The sequence below is a fragment of the Pleurodeles waltl genome, chromosome 7 (assembly GCF_031143425.1).
Source record: "Pleurodeles waltl isolate 20211129_DDA chromosome 7, aPleWal1.hap1.20221129, whole genome shotgun sequence".
Taxonomy (NCBI): domain Eukaryota; kingdom Metazoa; phylum Chordata; class Amphibia; order Caudata; family Salamandridae; genus Pleurodeles; species Pleurodeles waltl.
This window is the reverse complement of record NC_090446.1, coordinates 25,681,115-25,705,819: the sequence shown is the minus strand read 5'-3', so window position 1 is coordinate 25,705,819 and position 24,705 is coordinate 25,681,115.

The window sequence follows — 24,705 nt, the reverse complement described above, 5'->3', positions numbered from 1 at the left end:
CATCTTGAGTTTGGAGAATTCCCCCAATAGGATTAGGGATGTGACCCCCTCCCCACAGGGAGGAGGCACAAAGAGGGTGTAACCACCCTCAAGGACAGTAGCCATTGGCTACTGCCATCTCAGACCTAAACACACCCCTAAATTCAGTATTTAGGGGCTCCCCAGATCCCAGAAAATCAGATTCCTGCAACCTGAACTAAAGAAGAAGGACTGCTGACCTACAAGCCCGCAGAGACGACAGACGACAACAACTGCTTTGGCCCCAGCCCTACTGGCCTGTCTCCAGAGTCAAAAACCTGCAACCAGCGACGCATCCAACAGGGACCAGCGACCTCTGAAGCCTCAGAGGACTGCTCTGACCCCCAGGACCAAGAAACTCCAGTGAGCAGCGGCTCTGCTCAACAATCTGCAACAAACTTGCAACTTTTCTACAACTTTAAAGACTTCACGTTTCCTGGCGGAAGCGTGAGACTCGACACTCTGCACCCGACGCCCCTGGCTCTACCTGCAGAAAACCAACACCTCAGGGAGGACTCCCCAGCGACTGCGAGCCTGTGAGTAACCAGATACGACCCCCTTGAGCCCCCACAGCGATGCCTGCAGAGAGAATCCAGAGGCTCCCCCTGACCACGACTGCCTGTAACAAGGGACACGACACCTGGAACCAACACTGCACCCGCAGCCCCCAGGACTTGAAGGAACTGAACATCAGTGCAGGAGCGACCCCCAGGCGACCTTCTGCCTTGCCCAGGTGATGGATGTCACGAGAAGCCCCCCATGTGCCTGCCTGCACCGCTAGAGTGACCCCCAGGTCCCTCCATTGTTTTCAACCTAAAACCCAACGCCTGCTTTGCCCACTGCACCCGCCCCCCCCTGTGCCGCTGAGGGTGTACTTTGTGTGCCTTCTCATGTCCCCCCCGGTGCTCTACAAACCCTCCCTGGTCTGCCCCCCCCGAGGACGCGGGTACTTACCTGCTGGCAGACTGAAACCGGAGCACCCCTGTTTTCCATAGGCGCCCATGTGTTTTGGGCACCTCTTTGACCTCTGCACCTGACTGGCCCTGAGCTGCTGGTGTGGTAACTTTGGGGTTGCCTTGACCCCCAACAGTGGGCTGCCTATGCTCCAAACGTGAGACTTGTAAGTGTTTTACTTACCTCCAAAACTAACCTTTACTTATCTCCCCCGGGAACTGCTGATTTTTGCACTGTGCCCACTTTTGAAATAGCTTATTGCCATTTTTACAAAGACTGTACATGATATTGCTTTTATTCAAAGTTCCTAAAGTATCTAAGTGAAGTACCTTGCATTTAAAGTGTTGAATGTACATCTTGAACCTGTGGTTCTTAAAATAAACTAAGAAAATATATTTTTCAATATAAAAACCTATTGGCCTGGAGTAAGTCTTTGAGTGTGTGTTCCTCATTTATTGCCTGTGTGTGTACAACAAATGCTTAACACTACCCTCTGATAAGCCTACTGCTCGACCACACTACCACAAATAGAGCATTAGTATTATCTAATTTTGCCACTATCTTACATCTAAGGGGAACCCTTGGACTCTGTGCACACTATTTCTTACTTTGAAATAGTATATACAAAGCCAACTTCCTACAGGGGGTATGTACCGTCAATGGTTTAGCACCATTGAATGTCCGCTGCGTTGATTCGTGGGTCCTAGTGCTGTGGAAGTAGTTCTGTTGGCGTAACGGTGTGGGTTTTGGTACCACCAGTTCATCATTGACCTTTGGGCTGGCGGACTTGTGTGTGTGGCTGTATAGTGATGGATTCCTATGTGTGTGTCATAATATGGGTAGCGGTAATCCGCGGCGGTATGTTGGCGGCAGTCAGCATGGCGTTAAGCGGGACTTACCGCCAATGTCATAATGAGGGCCTTATTCTTTTGAAAATTCATATCTTAACTTGTGTATGTTGGATTTTTGTCATTTTGGTCTTGTTTGATTTAGATAAATATTCCCTATTTTTCTAATCTGGTGTGGTGTTCATTTTGTCGTGTTTTCACTGTATTACTGTGTGTGTGTTGTTACAAATACTTTACACATTGCCATTGAGTGAGCAGAGGTTATCTTCAGTGTGTATCTCCATTGCCCTGACTAGAGTGATGGTCCCTGCTTGGACAGAGTGCAAACTGACTACCAATCAGAGACACCATTTCTAACAGTGGTGATCTGCGGTGAGGATTGAACTTGTATTTGTACTTGACATACAGTGATTAAATGTATACTACTGTTTTCAGTGCAGACCATTACGTGACTACACACTACTTGTTTTTGCTTTTCCTCTTTTTTGACTTTCTCCTGCTTCCATATTTTTGTGATTTTTGAACTTCTCTTGGGAACCCTCTGTTCTTTTTGGAACTTTGCACTTTTGAGTGAACCTTACCAACATGTCTCAATCTGGGGATGCAACGGCTGTGTCCACAAAGGCTGTTTTTGAGTAGGAGAAACTGAAGGAGTAGACAGTGGCTCAATTTAAACAATTTATAAGGATCTTGCCTGTCAAATCAGGAGGTCTGCCAGAAGGAGGAGCTTCAAAAGGCATTGAGGGCCTGGGTGGCAGGCAAGGAGACTGGGTGACACACAGAGGAGGATGGTGAGTAGGTGCAGAGTGTTAATACTGTGGTAGTGGATGTGCCTGTTCTTCCTCGGGGGACGGTCTCGAGGGCAGGTAGCAGTGTGTCATCCAAGGGTCTAACTCCTGAGAAGTTGCAGAACAGACAGGCAGAGAGGATGCACCAGTTGCAATAAGAGAAGCTTAAAATGGAGATGGAGAAGGTTGGCCATAGAGGAGAAAAAGATGCTATTGGCTCATGAGCTCAGTTTAAGGGAGCTGGATCAGAGGAGACAGTCTAGCAGAGATGGTGGCAGCAGTGCCTCAGTGCAGCCTGAGAGGAGGATACACATTCCAAAGGACTTAGTAAAGGATTACAAGAGGGAGGATGACATCTATCTATGGTTTAAGGGGTATGAGTCAGCTCTCCACATGAACATGGTCCCTAAAGTACATGGGCGGCGGGTCTGTGGAAGCAATTTGAGGTAGAGAGGAGGGACACGCTGTAATTCTTAGAGGATCCTCAGGGACTCACCTACTCTATTATGAAGGGTACCGTACTCATAAGATATGGTCTCACCCCTAAGCAGTAAAAGGAAAAGTTTAAGTTTCATAAGAAGAAGGATTCCCAATCTTGGCTGCAGTGTGTAGACGCGTTTTACAGGTCACTGGCTGGTTGGGTGAATGGCAGTAAGGTGGCAACATTTGAAGGGGTGTACAATTTGATTGCTTTGGAGCATTTGTATAGCCTTTGTTTTCCAGAACTGCGCCAGCACCTAATTGACAACAAGCTGACTGACCCCAGGAAGCTTGCCCAGGAAGCGGACCGGTGGGAGAGCACCAGGGTCCAGAAGAGGTATGGAGAAGACCAGGCCAAGGGTGGGCAGGGACTCCATCAGAAGAAGTGGGTGGGTAAGGGTAAACAGAGAGAGTTATCGAAAGGGCCCCAACCTAGTTCCCAGGGTAAGTATCCCCAGCCTCTGGCAGAAAAGAAACCATGGGTCTATACGGGGAAACCTGCAGAGAAGCTCTCCTGCAAGTGCCTTGCATGTGATCAGGTGGGTCAAATGAGGGGGGATCCCAAATGTCCCAAGGGGACACTGGCACCCATGGGTGCTTAGTCACAGGGTTTGGGCAGTGTAGCTCTTGGGGAGGAGTTGGTTCCAGGTGGATGGTAGCCAGATGAGATGGCCCTTGTCTCACTCTGGAACACTGAGTTTGTCCAGAGGACCCTTGTGCCTGAGAACACTGAAAAGTACAGGCAATGGGTGACCAACAATGGACAGAGGGTGGAGGCTCTGTGAGACGCTGGAGTGAGTGTGACTACTGTGAGAAGTCACCTGGTGTCTGAGGAGAAGGTAGCTCCTCATGCACTTCACCTAGTAGTTGTGATAGACAACTCTGAGTGCCTCTGCAAAGTGACGCAGGTTCCCTTTGAGTGGGTGAGGGTCTCAGGTTCCTTGAGGGTAGCTGTGAGTCTAGCCATGCCTATAGATTGTTTGCTTGGCAATGACCTGGAGGATTCTCCTTGGAAGGAAGTAGAACACAGGTCTCACTTGGAGATGATGGGTTTGCCTGGGTGGGTGTGTGTGTTCACCCGGACAATAGCAGCCCGTCAGGGTGATCAGGAGACCCTGGAGCCTGAAAGAGTGGCCCAAGTGTCTGCCAGAAGGAGGAAGGGCAAGGGGCACAGGAAACCGGCCCCAGAAGTTCCCATGGTCCGGAAGGATCCTGAATCTGAGGGGAATGCCCCGGAGCCGACAGGGAACAGGTGGCTGAGCTGGGGGAGGTCCCTGAGCTGACTCAGTGGCAGCAAGAAGGGGAACCTACCGGGGAAGCATTCTGTGAGGCACTGAAAACATGCCCTATTCGGGAGGGTTTGCGGCAGCAAGCTGCAGACCAGACGTCTAGCAAGGAGTCTCTGTCACATCTGATTTATTGGAAGGATGGCCTCCTCTATAGTGAGCCTAAGGTTGCTGAGCCTGGGGCAGCTCGTGTTCTGGTGGTACCCCAGTTGTTCAGAGCCTTCCTACTGGGTCTGGCTCATAGTGAGCCATTGGCTGGACATTTGGGGCAGCACAAACCTTTGAGGGGCCTGTCATCCACTTTTACTGGCCCCAAATGTTCAGGCACTCTGATGCATCTTGTAGGTCTTGCTAAACTTGTCAGGCATGTGGCAAGAGTGGGGGGAAATGTAAGACTCCCCTCCAATCTTTTCCTGTTGTCAGTACCCCCTTTGATAGAGTGGGTATTGACATTGTGGGTGCTTTGAATCCCAAGACAGCCATGGGCAACAGATTCATCCTGGTCTTGGTGGGCCATGCCACCCGGTACCCAGAAGCCCCTGTGGTGGGACGGGCATTGATGGGGTTTTTTACTCACATGGGGTTCCCCAAGGAGGTGGTATATGATAGGGGTACCAACTTCATAACTACTTATATGTAGTCTCTGTGGAAGGAGTGTGGGGTGACATATAAGTTCACCACTCCTTACCACCCCCAAGGAAATGTTCTTGTTGAGAGATTCAACGCACCCTGAAGGGCATGATCATGGGCTTGTCAGAGCCCTAGAGGCGTACGTTGGACATCCTCTTGCCATGCCTTCTGTTTGCTATAGGAAAGTAGCCTCTTTCTAGCTTGGTTTCCCCCACTTTTGGCCTGTTTGTCCGTGTGTTTGACTGTGTCTACTGGGATCCTGCTGATCAGGACCCCAGTAGTTATGCTCTCTCTCCTCTAAATTTGGTTGTTTGCATACTGGTAACCCAGTATTTCACCCACAATTGGCATACTGGTGCCCCTTTATAAGTCCCTAGTACATGATACTTAGGCACACAGGGCATTGGGGTTCCAGGGGATCCCTGTGGGCTGCAGCATATATTTTGCCACCCATAGGGAGCCCATGCAAAGGCTTCAGCAGGACTACCATTGCAGGAAAAGGTGCATGCACCCTTTCAGTGCCATTTACACTGCACCAGGTCACTTATATGTCACCCCTATAGCAGGCACTCCAGCCCTGAATGCAGGGGGCAGAGTACCTGTCTGTGAGGGCACCCCTGCACTAGTGGAGGTGCCCCCATGACCTCCAGGACCATTTTCCCAGACTTCGTGAGTGTGGGGACACCATTTTACATGTGTATTGGACATAGGTCACTACCTATGTCCAGCTACATAATGGTAACTCCAAACATAGGCATGTTTGGTATCAAACATGTATGAATCATACCCCCATGCTTTTGCAAGCATTGGTTGTATGATCCCATGCAGTCAGGGGGCTCCTTAGAGGACCCCCAGTACTGCCATTACAGTCTTTTTGAGAAAGTAGCCTCTTTCTAGCATGGTTACCCCCATTTTTGGCCTGTTTGTCAGTGACTGTGTCACTGGGACCCTGCGAGCCAGGACCCCAGTGATTATGCTCTCTCCCCTTTAAATTTGATTGTTGGAAACTGGTAACACAGTATTTCACTCATAATTGGCACACTGGTGCCCCCTTATAAGTCCCTAGTATATGGTACCTAGGTACCCAGGGCATTGGGGTTCCAGGGGATACCTATTGGCTGCAGCATTTCCTTTGCCACCCATAGGGAGCTCATGCAAAGGTGTCTACAAGACTGCCATTGCAGCCTGTGTGACTTGGTGCATGCACCCTTTCACTGCCATTTACACTGCACCGGGTCACTTATAAGTCATCTACATGTCAGGCCTTCCAACAATATAGGCTAGGTGCAAAGTACCTGAGTTTGTGAGGGCACCACTGCACTAGCAGAGGTGCCTCCACATCACCCAGACCACTTTCCCAGACTTCGTGAGTATGAGGACGCCATTTTACGCGTTCACTGTACATAGGTCACTACCTATGTACAGCTTCACAATGGTAACTCCAAATATGGCCATGTTTGGTATCAAACATGTTGGAATCATACCCCAAGCTTTTGCAAGCATTGGTTGTATGATTCCATGCACTCTGTGGGCTTCTTAGAGGACCTCAAGTGCTGCCAGTACAGCCTTCTGAGGTTTTTCAGGCAGCCCCAGCTGCTGCCACCTCACAGACAGGTTATTGCCTTCCTGTTGCTTGAGCAGCTCATGCCCAAGAAGGCAGAACAAAGGATTTCCTTTGGGAGAGGGGTGTTTCACCCTCTCCCTTTGGAAATAGGTGTAACATGCATGGGAGGGGTAACCTCCCAGAAACTGTGGAAAGGCTTTGAAGTGCACAGATGGTGCCCTCCTTGCATAAGTCACTCTACACTCGTTCAGGGACCCCCAGTCCCTGCTCTGGTGTGAAACTGGACAAAGGAAAGGGGAGTGACCACTCGCATGTCCATCACCACCCCAGGGGTGGTGCCCATAGCTTCCCAAGAGTGTCCCTGGTGTTAGCCATCTTGGATTCCAAGGTGTTGGGATACTCTGGAGCATCTGAGTGGCCAGTGCCAGCAGGTGACGTCAGACACCCCTCTTGATAGGTCCCTTCCTAATAAGGTAGCCAATCCTCCTCTAAAGGCTATTTAGGGTCTCTCCTCTGGGTGTTTCCTCAGATTTGGATTGCAAGACTCCAGCAGGACTCCTCTGCATCCTCCGCTTCAGCTTCTACCGTCAGATCAACTGTAGAACTGCTCCAGGATCCCTGTAACTGTAACAAAGTATCCCAGCAGGCTACTGCGACTCTGTAATTTCAGCTCCTGTCAGCACCTGCAACAGTTTCCAGGTTGTGCATCCTCAGAAGGCTCCCTGTCTTCAGCCTGCACTGGACAAATTGAAGGAATCTCCCATGGAGTGACGGAGAAACTTCCCTGCTTCAACAGGCACCCTTATGCAGCGACAAACCAGACTCTGGGTCCCCTCTCATCTCGACAAGCATGATTCCTGGAACACCGGTGGTGGAACGAAGTGACCCTGACTGTCCAAAGTCCAGGTATCCAAATTTGGTGGAGATAAGAGCTTGCCTCCCCGTGCCAGACAGTACCCCTGTGCACCATATGTTTTGCAGCTCCTTGGGCTTCTGTGCACTTCTTTCAAAAGTCCTTTGTGCACTGTGTAGCCCAGGTCCCCCAGCACTCTATCCTGCAATGCTCAGCTCACTGAGTTGTTCTCCAGTGGCTTGGGACCCCTTTGTGTAATGATGCAATGACAACCATTGCAACTCCTTTGTCCCCATGTTCTGGGACTCCTGTGGGTGATGCGTGGTGTTCTGAGGGCTCTCTTAAGTGCTGAGAGCCCCCTCTCTCTCCTCATCCTGAGTTAAGACCCCGAGGTCCCTCCTGGGCCCGGGCAGCGCCTTCTCTTGCCAAATGCATTTCTTGCATGAGCCAAGGCTTGTTGGCAGAATCTTGCAATGAAAACCAGCCTGCATTCTTCTACTCAGCATGGGATATCTCCTCCACCAAGCAGGAACCCACAGCTGGCTTCTTTGGTGCATTTCTGACTTTTTCTTCCAACCAGAGAATCCACTTTTGCACCTTCATCTGGGTTAGCAGGGGCTCCTGTTCTTCCTGGACTCTTCATCAACTTCTGGACTTGGTCTCCTCTCTCCACAGGTCTTCAGGTCCAGGAATCCATTGTTGGTGTCTTGCAGTCTTGCTTGGTTTTTGCATAATCCTTTACCACGACTTCTAGTGTGTTCTGAGAAAACTTGCTGTACTTTAGTCCTGTTTTCCTGGGCTCTGGGGTGGGGTATTTTACTTACCTTTGGTGTTTTCTTACACTCCCAGCGCCCCTCTACACACTACAGTTGCCTAGGTGGGAAACCGACATTTGCATTCCACTATTTAAGTATATGATTTTTGTTCCCCCTAGTCCCATTGCAATCTATTGTGTTTTTCACTGTTTTCACTATTTTTTGACTGTTTACTTACCTAAATTTGGTTACTAGTGTATATATTGTGTATAATACTTACCTCCTAAAGGAGTATAGCCTCTAAGATATTTTTTGGCATTGTGTCATTAAAATAAAGTACCTTTATTGTATGGTAACACTGAGTATTGTATTTTCTTGTGTATAAGTACTGCATGACTATAGTGATATTGCAAGAGCTTTGCATGTTTCCTAGTTCAGCCTTGGATGCTCTGCTATAGCTACCTCTAGCCAGCCTAAGCTGCTAGACACTGCCTACATTTCACCAAGGTGGATCACTGGACCTGGTATAAGGTGTAAGTACCTCTGGTACCCACTGCAAACCAGGCCAGCTTCTCACAGGCACGGGCTGACTAAAGGGGTAAATTAATTAACATCTTTACATTCCCATTTATGTCTTTATTACTCAGGGAATAAGAGTTTACACAACCAAGTATGAATTAATTAAGTGATGGTTCACCACCATATGTGGTGACCCCATTGGTGAGCTACATGATAAATGGTTGTCCTTAGATTAGTAATGAGTATGGAATAGTTTCATTAAGCCATACTTATACATTTGCAGAATTGTGACAAAGGCTTCTTGGATGCAGTTTGTCAAATGAATTATTGACATTAATTGACCTTGTGTCGCTTTACGGTGATATTCCCCATCTATCAGGTTATTACAATTTACTATATAAGGGTCACTATTGAGATAAATGTTATAGATTTGAAGAATTTTCCACTTGTTTTAATGTCTATACCTAGATTGTGTTTAGAGATGTTGATTAACATTTGATGTAGAAGTAGATGATTACTTTGGATAATAAAATATGTCCCCCATTCTTTTGAGTGTTTATTAATCTTAAACAGACCATTCATTTTTTAATTTTTCTCAGATTTTTCTATTTTTTTTTTTTAATGTTTGGTTCTTTCCCTATGGTGATGGGATTGATCTGCTTTGTGGGTGTATAGACCTTGCAAAAATATGCTTGGAAATATTGTTTAGAATATTATTTATTATACAGTATATGTGTAAAGAGAATTTAACATTGTTAATGTAGTGTTTTTAGGATATTGATTGTGTACTTAGGGCCATATTTATACTTCTTGACGCAAACATGTGCTAGCGCAAATTTTGTGTCAAAACATTTCACGCCGGCTACCAACATTCCTATGCGCCAGCCTGGCGTCTTATTTAAGGAATGACGCTAGCCGGCACTGTGGCCTATTTGGTGTCAAAATAAATGACGCTAACCGGGCAGCGGAGGCGTAGGGAAGAATGGGGCTTGTGCGTCAAAGAACGGTGCAAGTCAGGTTAGCGTAAAAAATATTGACTCTAACCTGACTAGCGTCCTTTTTCGACGCACAAGCCCCATGGAAATGACTCCTGTCTTAGAAAAGACAGGAGTCATGCCCCCCTGCCCAATGGCATGGCCAGGGGACTTCTGTCCCCTGGGCATGGTCATTGGGCACAGTGCCATATAGTGGGGCCCAAGTTGGGCCCCCATACAGCACTCTAAAAAATAAATTAAAAAATACCTACCTCCACTTACCTGGGATGGGTCGTCCCCCCATCCATGGGTGTCTTCCAGGGGTGGGTGAGGGTGGCAGGGGGTGTCCCTGGGTACAGGGAAGGTCACCTGTGGACTGCTTCCATGGTCAGAGACCATGTGTAGGAAGGTAGCCTCTTTCTAGCCTTGTTACACCCACTTTTGGCCTGTTTGTGAATATATATCAGGGTGTTTTTACTGTCTCACTGGGATACTGCTAGCCAGGGCTGCAGTGCTCATAGTGGAAACCCTATGTTGTCAGTGTGTTTGATATGTGTCACTGGGATCCTGCTAGCCAGGACCCCAGTGCTCATGGGTTTGTGGCCTGTATGTGTTCCCTGTGTGGTGCCTAACTGTATCACTGAGGCTCTGCTAACCAGAACTACAGTGTTTATGCTCTCTCTGCTTTTAAAATTGTCACTGCAGGCTATTGACTATTTTTACCAATTCTGATTGGCACACTGGAACACCCTTATAATTCCCTAGTATATGGTACCTAGGTACCCAGGGTATTGGGGTTCCAGGAGGTCCCTATGGGATGCGGCATTTCTTTTGCCACCCATAGGGAGCTTAGACAATTCTTAAACAGGACTGCTGCTGCAGCTTGAGTGAAATAACGTCCACGTTATTTCACAGCCATTTTACACTGCACCTAAGTAACTTATAAGTCACCTATATGTCTAACCCTCACTTAGTGAAGGTTAGGTGCAAAGTTACTAAGTGTGAGGGCAGCCTGGCCCTAGCCAAGGTACCCTTCATTGTTCAGGGCAATTTCCCCAGATTTTGTGAGTGCGGGTACACCATTACACGCGTGAACTACATATAGGTCAATACCTATGTGGAGCTTCACAATGGTAACTCCGCACATGGCCATGTAACATGTCTAGGATCATGAAATTGTCCCCCCAAATCCATTCTGGTACTGGGGGGACAATCCCATGCATCCCCGGGGCTCCGGCATGGACCCGGGTAGTGACAAACTAGCTCTCTGGGGTTTTTTCTGCAGCTACTGCTGCTGCCAACCCTCAGACAGGTGTCTGCCCCCCTGGGGCCTGGGCAGCCCAGTCCCAGAAAGGAAGAACAAAGGATTTCCTCTGAGAGAGGCTGTTGCACCCTCTCCCTTTGGAAATAGGTGTTAAGGGCCTGAGAGGAGTAGCCTCTCCTGGCCTCTGGGAATGCTTTGAATGCACAGATTGTGCCCTCCTTGCATAAACCAGTCTGCACCAGTTCAGGGAACCCCCAGCCCCTGCTCTGGTGCGAAGCTGAACAAAGGAAAGGGGAGTGACCACTCCCCTGTCCATCACCACCCCAGGGGTGGTGCCCAGAGCTCCTCCAGTGTGTCCCATACCTCTGCCATCTTGAATGCAGAGGTGTGAGGGCACAATGGAGACCTCTGAGTGGCCAGTGCCAGCAGGTGACGTCACGGACCCCTCCTGATAGGCTCTTACCTGGTTAGGTAGCCAATCCTTCTCTGAGGAATATTTAGGGTCTCTCCTGTGGGTTTCTCTTCAGATAACGAATGCAAGAGCTCACCAGAGTTCCTCTGTACTTCTCTCTTCAACTTCTGCGAAGGATCAACCCCTGACTGCTCCAGGACGCCTGCAAAACCGCAGCAAAGTAGTAAGAAGACTACCAGCAACATTGTAGCGCCTAATCCTGCCGGCTTTCTCGACTGTTTTCTGGTGGTGCATGCTCTGAGGGCTGTCTGCCTTCACCCTGCACTGGACGCCAAGAAGAAATCTCCTGTGGGTCGACGGAATCTTCCCCCTGCTAACGCAGGCACCAAAATTCTGCATCACCAGTCCTCTGGGCCTCCTCTCATCTTGATGAGCGTGGTCCCTGGAGCATAGAAGCAGGATCCAAGTGACCTTGACAGTCCAGTGGTCCTTCTGACCAAATTTAGTGGAGGTAAGTCCTTGCCTTCCCACGCCAGACAGTAATCCTGTGTACTGCATGATCTGCAGCTGCTAGGGCTTCTGTGCACTTTCGCAAGACTTCCTTTGTGGACAGCATAGCCCAGGTCCCCAGCACTCCGTCCTGCATTGCCCAACTTGCTAAGTCGGACTCCGACTTCGTGGGACCCTCTTTAGTTGTGCTGAGACTATGCTGTGCTCAGATTTCTTGAACGCCAGTTCAGGTACTTTGCGGGTGCTGCCTGCTTCTGCATGGGCTCTTTCTATTGCTGAGTGCCCCCTCTGTCTCCTCCTCCAAGGGGCGACCTACTGGTCCTTCCTGGGCCCTGGCAGCACCCAAAACCTTCAACTGTGACTCTTGCAGCTAGCAAGGCTTGTTTGTGGTCTTTCTGTGTGGAAACAACTCTGTCTCCTCCAGCACGCCGTGGGACATCTTCTGACCAAAGGAGAAGTTCCTGGCACCTTCTGTTGTTGCAGAATCTTTGGCTTCTTCCACCTGGAGGCAGCCCTTTTGCACTTTCATCCGGGGTTTAGTGGGCTCCTGTCCCCCCTGGACACTTGCGTGACTCTTGGACTTGGTCCCCTTCCTTTGCAGGTTCTCAGGTCCAGGAATCCATCTTCAGTGCTTTGCAGTCAGTTGTTGTCCTTGCAGAATCCCCTATCTCGACTTTACTGTCTTTCTGGGGTAGTAGGGTAACTTTACTCCTACATTTCAGGGTCTTGGTGTGGGGTATCTTGGACACCCTTACTGTTTTCTTACACTCCCAGCGACCATCTACACACTACACTAGGCCTGGGGTCTATTTGTGGTTCACATTCCACTTTTGAAGTATATGGTTTGTGTTGCCCTTAGGCCTATTTTCTCCTATTGCATTCTGTTGTGTTCTACAGTGTTTGCACTACTTTTCTAAGTGTTTTACTTACCTGATTTTGGTTTGTGTGTATATTTTGTGTATTTTACTTACCTCCTAAGGGAGTATATCCTCTGAGATACTTTTGGCATATTGTCACTAAAATAAAGTACCTTTATTTTTAGTAACTCTGAGTATTGTGTTTTCTTATGATATAGTGCTATATGATATAAGTGGTATAGAAGGAGTTTTGCATGTCTCCTAGTTCAGCCTAAGCTGCTCTGCTATAGCTACCTCTATCAGCCTAAGCTGCTAGAACACTACTAATCTACTAATAAGGGATAACTGGACCTGGCACAAGGTGTAAGTACCACAAGGTACCCACTATAAGCCAGGCCAGCCTCCTACACCATGGAAGTGAGCCCACAGGTCCCTTAATGCCTTCCCTGACCCAGGCGTTAAAAAATGGCGCTAAACAGGCTTAGTGCCATTTTTTAAGGCCCTCCTCCTCCCGTGCGTCATTTTAGCGCAGGAGGATAAATAAGGCGCAAATGCCTTAAACTAATTTTTTGCAGAGGAACGTCTACCTTGCATCTCATTGATGCTAGGTAGGTTTTGTAGGAAAGTACGATCTTTCTTGGCATGTTACCACCAATTTTGCCTGTATGTCAGTATGTTTTTGCCTGTCTCACTGGGATCCTGCTGGTCAGGACCCCAGTGCTCAGACTTTATGGCCTAATGTGTGTGTTGTGTATAGTGCTTGACTGTGTCACTGAGGCTCTGCTAACCAGAACCTCAGTGCTTATGTTCTCTCTGCTTTTAAATTTGTCACTACAGGCTAGTGACTACACTTAACAATTTCAATTGGCACACTGGACCCCCCCTTACAAGTCCCTATTATATGGTACCTAGGTACCCAGGGCATTGGGGTTCCAGGAGAACCATATGGGCTGCAGCATTTCTTTTGCCACCCATAAGGAGCTCAGACAAACCCTTCCACAGGCCTGCCATTGCAACCTGCGTAAAATAGTGCACACACTATTTCACAGCCATTTTCACTGCACCCAAGTAACTAATAAGTCACCTATATGTCTAACCTTCACTTGCTGAATGTTAAGTGCAAAGTTACTAAGTGTGAGGGCACCCTTGCACTAGCAAAGGTGCTCCCACATAGTTCAGAGCCATTTCCCGGGACTTTGTGAGTGTGGGGATGCCATTACACGCGTGCACTACATATAGGTCAATACCTATATGTAGCTTCACAATGGTAACTATTAATATGACCATGTAAGGTGTCTAAGATCATAGAATTGTCCCCCCATTCCGAATCTGGTATTGGGGAGCCAATTCCATGCATCCTGTGGGCTCCACTATGGACCCTGAGTACTGCCAAACCAGCTCTCTGAGGCTTGCACTGCAGCTACAGCTGTTCCACCTCACAGACAGTGTTCTGCCCTCCTGGGGTCTGGGCAGCCCAGTCCCAGGAAGGGGGAACAAAGCATTTCCTCTGAGAGCAGGGTGTTACACCCTTTCCCTTTGGAAATAGGTGTTACAGGCTGGGGAGGGGTAGCCTCCCCAGCCTCTGGGAATGCTTTAAAGGGCACAGATTGTGCCCTCCTTGCATAAGCCAGTCTCACCAGTTCAAGGACCCCTTGTCCCCTGCTCTGGCGCGAAACTGGACAAAGGAAAGGGGAGTGATCACTCCCCTGTCCATCACCACCCTAGAGGTGGTGCCCAGAGCTCCTCCAGTGTGTCCCAGACTTCAGCCATCTTGCTTTGCAATGTGTGGGGGCACTCAAGAGGCCTCTAAGTGGCGTTTCCAGCAGGTGACATCAGAGACCCCTCCTGATAGGTCCCCCTTACATGATAAGGTAACCAATCCCCCTCTCAGGGCTATTTAGGGTCTCTCCTGTGGGTTTTCTTCAGATTCTATTTGCAGATTTCCAGCAGGAATCCTCTGCAACTAGTACTTCATCCTCTGACCTCGGATTAACCGCAGCCTGCTCCATGAAGCGCTGTAACAGCAACAAAGTATCAACAAGGGATACTTTTCTTCTGCAACTTCAGCTCCAGCCAGCAACTACAACAGTTTCCACAGTGTGCACGCTCTGAGGACTCCCTGTCTTCACCCTGCACCAGAAGGACAGAAGAAATCTCCCGTGGGGTGACGGAGTCAATCCCCTGCTCACGCAGGCACCTTCTAAGTCAACGACTGGTTCTCTTGAACTCCTCTCACAGCGACGAGCATGCTCCTTGGAACACAGAGAGTGCACCCCATTGACACAGACTGTCCTGAGGTCCTACTGTACCAATTTGGAAGAGGTAAGACCTTGCCTTCCCCGAGAGTGACAGTACCCCTATCCACTGGGTCTTCTTCACCTCCTGAGGACTCTGTGCAGTATCTGCAAAAGTCCTTTGTGGACAGTCTGGCCCAGGTCCCCAGCACTCTATCCTGTGACGCTCGACTCGCTGAGTTGACCTCCAGTGGCATGGGATCCTTCTTTGCAGTGTTGCACCAACTGCATTTTGCACCACCTTTGTCCCCATGTCCTGGGACTCTCGTGGGTGCTGTCTGGCGTCCTGAGAGCTCTTTAAAGTGCTGAGAGGCCCCTCTTCCTCCTCACACAGGGTTTTGGCCCCCAGGTCCCTCCTGGGTCCAGCTAGAGCCATTCTGTCACAAAATGCAACTTTGTCGTAACCAAGGCTTGTTGGAGACTTCCAACACCAAATCACGTCTGCATCAATCTTCACGTCGTCGGACATCCATAGCATCATGCAGGAACCCACTGGCATCTTCCTTGGGTGCATTTCTACAGTCTTCGTCCAACCGGGGACTCTTCTTTAGCACCCTCTTCTGGGTTCCTTCATGAAACTTCTTTCGACTTCTGGACTTGGTCGCCTTCTTTTGCAGGTCTTCAGGTCAGGAATCCAGCAGTTGTTCTTTGCAGACTTGGTTGGTTATTGCAATAATCCAAACCACGAGGTGTAGTGTGTCCTAGGGAAACTTGCAGTACTTTACTCCTGCTTTTCTGGGCTCTGGGTTCTGGGCTCTGGGATGGGGTAATTTGCTTACCTTTGCTGTATTCTTACTCTCCCAGCAATTCTTGATTCGCATTCCACTTTCTTAGTATATGGTTTGTGTTGCCCTAGACCTATTTTTTCCCATTGCATTCTATAGTATTTCCTATTGTTTGCACTATTCTATGTCTAATTACTTACCTTATTTTTTTGTCTAGTGTATATATTGTGTATAATAATTACCTCCCAAAGGAGTATTAGCTCTAAGATATTTTTGGCACTGTGGCAGCCAAATAAACTTCCTTTATTTTTGGTAACACTGAGTATTGTCTTTACTTGTATATATGTACTGTGTAACTATAAGTGGTATTGCATGAGCTTTGCATGTCTCCTAGTTCAGCCTAAGCTGCTCTGCTATAGCTACCTCTATCTACCTAAGCTGCTAGAACACTACTACATTTCACTAATAAGGGATAACTGGACCTGGTATAAGGTGTAAGTACCCAAGGTACCCACTACAAACCAGGCCAGCCTCCTACAGGTTTTGACGTCCCAAAAATGACGCAAACTCCATTACTATGGCGCTAGACGGGTCTAGCGCCAAAGTATATATATGGAGTTAAGTTTGCGACAGATTTGCGTAAAAAAGAAGGACGCAAATTCGGCGTAAAGAGAGTATAAATATGCCCCTTTGTTTTTATTTATAGGTTATTTATGTAAACTATGTCATGTAGGAGAAGTGTAAGAGTTAAGATATGAAAAGGTGCTTTGTCCCTAGAAGGTGGTTTTAATCAGATATATCCACAAAAACCTGTCAACAAGCATACTTTGCACATTTTAGATCATATTTGGTTGTTAGATTTTCAAAATATTATGCATTCATGATCTTATGATGCCTTCTGAAAAGTTGCTATGCACTTTAACATCATTTTGTTTGGTTGTTATTTCATATTTTGCCTTGTCAAATATGTGGTGTGCGGTTTTAGAATGATGATAAATAAATATTATACATGTGTGTGTGTACTGATTTCCTATTTGTCAATTGTTGCAGTTACACTCTTTCCAGATTTTTCTCTCTGTACTTTTTAATGGCTTTTGGCCTAGAGGAGTCTATAACCACAAGGGCCAACACAGTGGTGTTGCCCACTCCACCCCTGGGGTGTGACTCTCGTTCCCCCCCAGGCGAAACTCTGTCTACCAGGAAAGCAAGCCACAGTGACCCCTGACAACTGTCAGGGGTGAGAGCCTGACCTCAGGCCTCTCCAACCACTGTGACTGTGGAGAGTGGGGGGTGGTAGCCCCAGGTGCCTGACACCCTTTGACCACTCCCCCTTCCACCAGGTCAGGGATGACAACCTGACCCTGGTCTTCCCCTCTGGGGATCTGTACCCTCCCTGCAGGAGCGGCACCCCCAGAGTCCAAAATTGTCAAGGTGCTTGTAGAAGCAGTCCTGCACAATTCTTCCACCAGTGCAGGGCTGTTAACCTGCAACTGGTCCTCCAACCTGGGGTCTGTACTTTCAGGTTGGGCCAGGGGTGAGGCTTCCCTCCCCCTGCCCTCCCTGCTGGGGTCCTGCACCCCCCAACAAGGAGTGGCTCCCACAGAAGACAACATGGTACAGTGACTGTTAGCAGTAGCCCCGTCCTCCAGGTCAGGGAGACACCCTGAACCTGGCCTTCCAATCCAGGGTCCGTACCCTTAGATTGCACTAGGGCCAGGGGTGAGGCTCTTTCTCCCCTGCCCCTACTCTCAGGGTTCTGCACCCCCCCTCAGGGAGAGTACCCCTTGAAATCACACCGGGGGGGTGATTGGGAAAACCGCCCACCCCTTCAGGTCAGGGTTTACCCCCTGCACCTGATCCTCCAGTCCAGGGTCTGTACCCACAGACTGGATCACTGCCTGGCAACCCATGACTTTCTGGGGGGCATACCTACCCCCCACCAGGTCAGAGTTTATCCTCTGAACCTGGTCATCCAACCCAGAGTCACCACCCTGCAGTTGAACCACTGCCTGGCACACCAGAACTTCCTTGGGAGCACACTTACCCCCATTAGGTCAGAGTTTACCCCCTGAACCTGATTTTTCAAACCAGAGTCACTACCCTGCGGTTGAACCATTGCCTGGCACACCAGGACTTCCAGGGGGGCACACTTACCCTCCTCAAGGGACACACTGGCCCCAAGGGCCACACAAGAGTCTGGCTGGTGCAGGTCTCCTGACCTCTGCCCATCTGAGAGAGTCTGGATTCCCTCCAACCGAGAAATGGTCTCACCAAGGTCATTCCTGGGGAGCTCTGCTCTCAGAGCTGACCCCTGACCCTCCAGGTTCTCCATTGGGGTCTGTTACCCCCTCTCAACCCTCTGTCTGGACTTCTACACCCCCTCACTAGTAGTGGTACTGCCAGACACCAGAACTGGTGGAACGCTGGCTAAAGCCACCACCCCCCAAGCTCTCCTGACACTGTGGGGTCTCCCTCAACAGACAGCCCTACGGTACAGGCTAAGATCCCCTCCTGGTGTTCCCTCATGGAACCCTCCAGGACCTGGGACCGGATCTCGGGCACCTTGGGCCTCAGCCCATCCCCATTCCCTCTCCTCTGAGACTGGACATGGGGTCACTCCCCCATCCCACTACACTGGGACCTACCTGGGACACTACAATCCTTCCTTACCTCACCTGGTTGGGAAATACCTAGACCACTCCTCTCGGGATCATCCCCAAATGCCTCTTCAGACTCTCTGGTACTCACCCAGGGGTCTGCCTCCAGTGTAAGCTCCCTGGGGTTAGAGAACTCACATTCCACCTGGTGTTGGCATACCTATGGAAAATAAGGACTAGACATATGCTCTTCAGCAATTACATCCCTCAGCCCCTCACATGAATTAACCAAAGTACCCTTCACCCCACCATCCAGTGACTATGCTTTGAAAAAGCAGCCCACATCACCCTCCTGAGACTGGTGAGACAGTACCTGGCTGTCCCTGACACTCAACCCACACTCTTCTGGGATGTCTTCACACTCCATACACAGGACTTCTACCTGGGGGGAACCCCTCTCCCTGTCACTCTCACCTAGAGTCAGTAGAGTGTCCCTCCCACCAGTAGGAATATGACTCCCCATGCCAGTTCCCCAATCCACCTCAGGGTCCCTGTGCATCACTGGAGCTACCTCATACCCCTGAACCTCCTGGCGTGTGTTAACTCCCTCCATCAAGTAGGGCACCACATCTCTGGGCATGTGCACTTCTTCAGCAGCACTGGATATGAAATTGTTGCTGCCACCATTCCAGCTGGACTCAGCCCTCCTGACTGCCAGCTCTTCCAGTTTTAGCTCATAGGCCAAAATCATAGTTTTTATCTCTAAGTCCATTTTCCACTCATCGAACTCCCCTGACACTGCAGTGTCTGTGGGCCTGATTCTGACCCCGGCGGTCACGGACCGCCGGGGCCAGGGTCGGCGGGAGCACCGCCAACAGGCTGGCGGTGCCCCACAGGGCATTCTGACCGCGGTCAGAAAGGGAAAACCGGCGGTCTCCCGCCGGTTTTCCGCTGCCCTATTGAATCCTCCATGGCGGCGCAGCTTGCTGCGCCGCCATGGGGATTCTGACACCCCATACCGCCATCCTGTTCCTGGCGGTTCTCCCGCCAGGAACAGGATGGCGGTATGGGGTGTCGTGGGGCCCCTGGGGGCCCCTGCAGTGCCCATGCCAATGGCATGGGCACTGCAGGGGCCCCCGTAAGAGGGCCCCACAAAGAATTTCAGTGTCTGCTTTGCAGACACTGAAATTCGTGACGGGTGCAACTGCACCCGTCGCACCTTCCCACTCCGCCGGCTCAATTCTGAGCCGGCGTCCTCGTGGGAAGGGTGTTTTGCACTGGGCTGGCGGGCGGCCTTTTGGCGGTCGGCCGCCAGCCCAGTGCAAAACCCAAAATACCCTCAGCAGTCTTTCGACCGCGGAGCAGTATTTTGGAGGGGGGAAGTCTGGCGGGCGGCCTCCGCCGCCCGCCAGACTCAGAATCACCCCCTAAATGTGCAGTTTTAACTGTAAATTCGACTTGGCAAGTGTACCCACTTGCCAGGCCTAAACCTTTCCTTTTCTTACATGTAAGGCACCCCTAAGGTAGGCCCTAGGTAGCCCCAAGGGCAGGGTGCAGTGTATGGTTAAGGTGGGACATATAGTAATGTGTTTTATATGTCCTGACAGTGAAATATTGCTAAATTTGTTTTTCACTGTTGCAAGGCCTGTCCCTCTCATAGGTTAACATGGGGGCTACCTTTAAATCTGATTAAAGTGTAGATTCCCTTTGGACATGTGGAGTTTGGGGTCTCGGAGCTCACAATTTAAAAATACATCTTTTAGTAAAGTTGATTTTAAGATTGTAAGTTTGAAAATGCCACTTTTAGAAAGCAAGCATTTTCTTGCTTATACCATTTCTGTGACTCTGCCTGTTTGTGGATTCCCTGTCTGGGGCAGTTTGACAGTTGTGCTGGTTACACCTCACGCTAGACAGTGACACAAAAGGAGCTGGGGTGTAGTCTGCATTTCCTGAAGAGCCATCTGTGCTAGGTGGGAGGGGAGGAGTGGTCACTTACACCTGAAAGGGCTGTGCCTCTCCTCACACAATGCAGTCTCTGACCCCTTGGTGATTGTCTGGGGCCTGGCCTGGGCAAGGCAGGATTTCGCATTCAAAAGAGACTTTACTTTGAAGTAGGCCTACTTCAAAGGAGAAATTGGGTATAAGAAGTGCACCCAAAACCACAGACTTTAGAACACTTCTGAAAACAAGAGGAACCTCTGCCTGGAGAAGAGCTGAGAAGTGCTGCCCTGACTGTGACTGTGCTTTGTGGAGCTATCCTGTAGTTGCTGCTTCTGCCAGAGTAAGAGGGCAAAGACTGGACGTTGTGTGCTTTCCATCTTGTGAAGAAATCTCCAAGGACTTGATTTAGAGCTTGCCTCCTGTTGTTTGAAGTCTGTTTGAAGTCTCAGGGACAGCAAAGACTTCTCTCTGCCAGCAGCTGGAGTCTCTGGAGAGACTCCTGCTCTGACAAGTGGTGCCCTATCCAGTCCCTGGGCCCTTGAAAGGAAAGCTGGTGGAAATCCAAGGAAATCAACTTTGGACGACTTCGGACCGATGGCGCTGCTGAATCCGGCGACGCCGCCTGCAACCGACTCCGTGATCTTCACTGGAACGCAAAGACCTTCGCAGGCCCGACGCCGCTGCAGCACCGCTGAACTCCGCAACTCCGTGGAAGTCGCCGCACCACATCGTGACCGACACCGCTCGAAGTGTGCGGATACAACGCTTCGCATTGACGCCTCGATCCCCGACTTCGCACATCGACTTGTTTTCACTCTTCACCAAAGGTACTGTACATGGGGGTCTACGCGACTCCGTGTCCGGCGCCGCTGGTGTCGGCTTGTTGGGAACGACTCCATCACAACGCCGTGTTAACACCTCATCAAAGCATTTTGTGTTTCTAAGTGCTATTTTTGAGTTTAATCTTAAAAAATTCATAACTTGACTTGTATATGTCGGATTTTTGGTATTTTGGTCTTGTTTTGTTTAGATAAATATTTTCTATTTTTCTAAACTGCTGTTGTGTCATTTTGTAGTGTTTTCATTGAGTTACTGTGAGTGATGGTACAAATACTTTACACCTAGCACTCTGAAGTTAAGCCTACTGCTCTGCCACGCTACCAAGGGGGTAAGCAGGGGTTAGCTGAGGGTGATTCTCTTTTACCCTGACTAGAGTGAGGGTCCTTGCTTGAACAGGGGGTAACCTGACTGTCAACCAAAGACCCCATTTCTAACACACTCTTTCCAGATTTTTCTATTTGTAATTTTTAATGGCTCTTGGACTGGGGGAGTCTGTAATGTTTAATGTGCTGCACCCTGCACTTTTCAAAGCATGTCATTCACTCTGCATTCACATGGTTACAACACTCATCCTGCACTTATAAAGACTCTATATACACTGTAATCACATGGATACACCACTCACCTTTCACCTTACAGTTACAAATTGCACCCTGCAGTTATTCCTCTCCACTCAACCTGCATTTACCCTGGAGTCACAAACCAGGGCCATATATTCAAGGAGCTTGTGCCACCGTTGTATCATTTATTTTAAACATCTGCAGCTCATTTTCTACTCCATATATCCTCATATTTACAAAATGATGTATTGGACCCAATGTGTCAGTTTTTGAAGGCCTGTGTCAAATATGCCGGCACTGAAAATGGTTGCAACACACAGTTTATAATGTATGCAGGGTAGATTTTCCTTTGAATAACTCACTTAGGACTGCTGCAGTGATATTTATGAGTTTTCAACGTGTGATGCATCTTTGAGGAGCGTCACTTTTATCCTGGAATGTATCAAAAATCTAATGCCTCTATAACCAAAGTGTATGAAATGATGCAGTGGGTTTTTAATAGGAATCTGACAAGCTGAAGTCATTTTACACAGAGTAATGACTTATAAAATCATATCCCCTCAACCATTAGTAGGCCTACACATGTAAGAAACATGTAGTTGGACCAATTGACCAACCTAGCACCATTACACCTGAGATATCAACATCCACTGCAGCAATGCAATGTGATGCTGTGTAAGCCATGGAAGGGACAGGCAAGGATTGTCACATCTCCATATAAGAATGGGTCCCCAAGCCCATCCCAGTGTACTCTAAAGCACAGCTAAGTGCTCACATTAGGTAGGTAATACATTATGGGGGTCATTCTGACTTTGGCGGGCGGCAGAGGCCGCCCACCAAAGTCCCGCCGTCAGAATACCGCTGCGCGGTCAAAAGACTGCGGCGGTAATTCTGAGTTTCCCGCTGGGCTGGCGGGCGACCGCCAGAAGGCCGCCCGCCAGCCCAGCGAGAAACCCCCTTCCATGTGGATGCCGGCTCCAAATGGAGCTGGCGGAGTGGAAGGGGTGCGACGGGTGCAGTTGCACCCGTTGAGCTTTTCAGTGTCTGCTTGGCAGACACTGAAAATCTTGGTGGGGCCCTGTTAGGGGGCCCCTGCAGTGCCCATGCCATTGGCATGGGCACTGCAGGGGCCCCCAGGGGCCCCATGACACCCGTTACCGCCAGCCAGGTTCTGGCGGTTAAAACCGCCAGAACCAGGCTGGCGGTAAGGGGGTCGGAATCCCCATGGCGGCGCTGCCTGCAGCGCCGCCATGTAGGATTTCCCAGGGCAGCGGGAAACCGGCGGGACACCGCCGGTTTCCCGTTTCTGACCGCGGCTGTACCGCCGCGGTCAGAATGCCCATGGATGCACCGCCAGCCTGTTGGCGGTGCAACCGCGGCACTCTGCCCTGGCGGTAGTCAACCGCCAGGGTCAGAATCAGCCCCTATATACCATTTTTCATTACACTACACACTTACATCCAATCGTATGACAGTGTCAGTCAATATGTCACACGTATTGTACATCCTGGACAAATGTAATAAGGTAAAAGGTGAGTTTTCCATGATTTCAAACTCTATCAAATTTGTCCCCACACAAAAGGCTACTTATATCAGTCGGAACTCATGCATTGCCTAGGTGTTTGGGCGCATGGTTGATGTTGCCCTAATTCTAAGCACAACTTTAGCAATACGTCATTTTTTGGGAGAATGTGGTGTGGTATCCTTTCCTTGTATGCATTAGTATTTCTGACATGTCCTTGGGAGTCTAGGCCTTGGTGTACCACATTGTAAATATGGCGTATCTATAGTGTGGTAAAATGTCTTCATGCAGCACAAGTGATTTTGACGCATCACTGCTGTAAAGCATTGATGCCTCAATCCTTGTAAATAAGGCCCCAGGTCTCTTATGCTTGGACACTTGACACTCTGCCCTCACTCACTGTTCACCTTGCAGTCACCCACCACCATTCCCCCTGCACTCACAGCACTCTGACCTTGCATACAAACAATGGTCAACCTTAACCCATAGACTGCTAACACAGCTCTCATTATGCAGTCACAAACCTATAAAACAATACTCACAATAGCTGCATATTATTCACTCTCCCATTTCTCACCCTGCACATTCCTACACCTCCCACCCTGCACTCACATCACTCACCCTTGCGCATTGAAACTACTCACTCTACTCCCATACACTTTTGACCTGACAGACCAATCACCCTCTACTCATGCACAGCTTACTCTGCACAGTCACATACCTATCAGCCTGCACACAGTCATTACCCACCCTGCACTCAGCCACCACTCACCATGCACTCTGTTACCACTCACCCTTCAAACACGACTCACCCTGCAATAAGACACTGTAAGGAAATGGCTCCCTGTTGCAATTACCCCCCCCCCACACTTTTTGCCTGATACTGATGCTGACTTGACTGAGAAGTGTGCTCGGACCCTGCTAACCAGGCCCCAGCACCAGTGCTCTTTCACCTAAAATGTACCATTGTTCCCACAATTGGCACACCCCTGGCAAACAGATAAGTCCCTTGTAAAAGGTACCAGTGGTACCAAGGGCCCTGTGACCAGGAAAGGTCCCTAAGGGCTGCAGCACCTGTTGTGCCACCCTAAGGGACCCCTCACCTAACACATGCACACTGCCATTGCAGATTGTGTGTGTTGATGGGGAGAAAAAGGCAAAGTCAACATGGCATCCCCCTCAGGATGCCATGCACACAAAATGCTGCCTGTGGCATAGGTAAGTCACCCCTCTAGCATGCCTTGCAGCCCTAAGACAGGGTGCACTATACCACAGGTGAGGGCTAGCTGCATGAGCAATATGCCCCTACAGTGTCTACGTCTATTCTTAGACATTGTAAGTACAGTGTGGCCATATTAAGTATATGGTCTGGGAGTTTGTCAAAAACGAACTCCACAGCTCCATAATGGCTACACTGAATACTGGGAAGTTTGGTATCAAACTTCTCAGAATAATAAACCCACACTGATGCCAGTGTTGGATTTATTAAAAAATGCACACAGAGGGCATCTTAG